Source organism: Athene noctua, unplaced genomic scaffold, assembly GCF_965140245.1.
Source record: "Athene noctua unplaced genomic scaffold, bAthNoc1.hap1.1 HAP1_HAP1_scaffold_140, whole genome shotgun sequence".
Lineage (NCBI taxonomy): Eukaryota > Metazoa > Chordata > Aves > Strigiformes > Strigidae > Athene > Athene noctua.
The window spans coordinates 340,001-342,500 of NW_027437613.1; the positions used below are offsets into that span (position 1 = coordinate 340,001).

Sequence of the window (2,500 nt, forward strand, 5' to 3'; positions counted from 1 at the left end):
ATCCAATTTTTAAATTCCTGATTACGCCAATTGCAAGGTTTTGGAAAGACTCTTCTTGGGGTGGGTCTCTCCCATTCTGAGTCCTCTTTACGTATTATTCCTTTGGTAACAATCATAACTGTCCCAGGGTCCCACACGGAAGGGACCTTTTCCTTATCTCCACCTGCTGAAATCCAGAGGTTTTTAAACTCTTTCTCAATGTTCTCGTTACTATTTCCCGGATGGTCTCATCGGAGGACTGTGCTATTCTATGAATTCTTCTTGCTTGTACACTGGGGATTAGGCCGACGAGGCGAGTTAGACCTAATCCCCCATCTTTGGTGCTGGAGTAAAGCACGGCATCAGCTGTACTTAGGGGAAGGTGTAACCATCTTTTAACTGTGTTCCTAATTGTTAGGTCTAATGACTCCAAGTATGTAGGTTTGGTATCTGAATGGTCTGCCAGGTAAATAATTCTTGGGATAGTGTAAATTCTAAGAATATCAATCTTTTGGAATGGTTTTAATGGGGACCTTTCTATTCTCTGAAGCCAATCTGTCATTTTGTCAAGTAATTTTGGTTTGGTTATACCTATCCAGGGGTCAATGTATAGTCCGAGGTATTTCTCGGTGTTGTTTGGGTGTATCATGTTGAGGGGAATGCCTTTGATAGTCCATGGGGGACAGTCATTGATGGTATATGAGTCTTTTGTCGGCTTGATGTAAAAGCCGTGACATTTTTCCCCTTGCGTTTTGAGACCTGTCAGATCACAGAATATTCTAACAATGTCCAGGTTCTTTTGCATCCCCTCCCAAGAACTACTTAGTAATACTAAATCATCGGCAAATGCCATAGTTGTTATTTGCTTCGTGTAGTGCTGATAACCAAGACCTTCCTCTTCAAGTTTACACAAGAGAGGATCTATAGCTAGGTTAAATAGGATCGGAGACATCGGATCACCCTGTTTAACACCGATCTGAATCCTAATAGGCTCTGACTGCTCCTTCTTCGTATCAATATATGTTTTGGTATTCTTGTACATGTTAGAGATGAGGTTGATGATGTGATTATCAACCCCTTTCTGTTTCAAAACTTCTATTATGTGGGCGTGGCTGACGGTGTCGAAGGCTTTGGCAATGTCGACAAATACCACTCCCAGGGGCCGTCGTTCTGTCTTAGCATGTCTTATCAGTAGCTTCAGGAGCTTCAGGTTTTCAGAACATCCTGATGATCTTATAAATCCCCTCTGTCTCGGATTGATCGGGCATGCTTTTGTTATTCTCGCTGTCAGGATCCTAGAGAACAGCCTCAGGACTATCGATCCGATAGTAATTGGTCGCCAGTTGTTGATGTCGGTCTGACGCTCCTGTAAGGCTGATTTAGATATTAATACAGTTCTACATTCCTTGATGACGTCTGGAATGGCGCCTGATAACAGCCACAGGTTGAATAGTTCCATCAGCTGTGTGTGATCCGGATCCATCCCCACGAGGTGCCTCAGATCTAATCCGTCCGGCCCTGGGGCTGCATGCTTGCTCATCTCTTTGATGTTTTTCTTGATCTCCTTGCTTGTGATCATGAGTTCGAAGGCGGTGTTGTCTGATCTGCCCCTCGAGAAGAAGCCACCTAGACCCTGAAATGATCCTGTTGTTTCCCATCTCGTTTGGAAGGTCTTGTGTAGTTCTGCCAGAGGGATGTTGCATCTCAAGGACTCCACATCATCCAGTATAATACTGGCCAGCTTCCTTCTGTCCATTTGGAATAGGCGCTGGAACCTCAGGAACTGTCCCCTTTTCCTGGCTCTCTTCTTCATCCACTCCGTTGATGTTTTTTCAGGGTGGGCTTTTCGGGTCACCTGGTGCTTCTTCTCTTGGGTGGCCTTCGTTTCTTGAGATAGGTCGAGGCGAGATGAGAAGCAGGTCTCAAATGAATCTTCAATTAGGTCGGCCGCATTGTCATCACTATCGAGCACCTTCCTGAATATGTCATGGAGAATGGGCAGCTTTTGTGATGTTATCCATCTTGAAACTGTTCTCTCATACTGAGTTCTTATACCTTCTGCAACAGGGTGTTCATCAGTCTCTCCAGCTGTTTCCAGATGTTGTACCCAGTCTTGGCTATCATCTTCTACTTCCGCTAGAGATTTTTTGTGAAGGTCTCGTCTCTTGTCACTAATTTGTTTTGGTGTTTTAGATGGAATATGTTCTGCAATGAGTTTATTGATATCTTTGGCCCCCTTGTATTGTTGGTCTAATTTGATTAATAGGGCGACTTCTTCTTCTGACCAGCATTTTTTATGTAGTCCCCTAGCAGAGCTTTCTTTTGGACGGGATGCCGCGATACGTTCCTGATTACGAAGTATGGGGTGGGCCAGACGTTTATGCTGTCCTAATCCTATTTTAGTTGTAAATATTTTATTGCATTCCTCACATGAAAAGCCACTCACTGGCTCCTTATTTACAGCCCCTTTACATTTGGGGACATGACATGCTATACTTTGGTGTTTCTCATTAATTCTACC

General features: G+C 43.9%; 1 pseudogene; it reads right to left on the reverse strand.

The window, feature by feature from the left end:
- The window catches only part of LOC141955188 (28S ribosomal RNA), an 8,721-nt pseudogene that overhangs the window by 2,239 nt on the left and 3,982 nt on the right, over window positions 1-2,500 (reverse strand).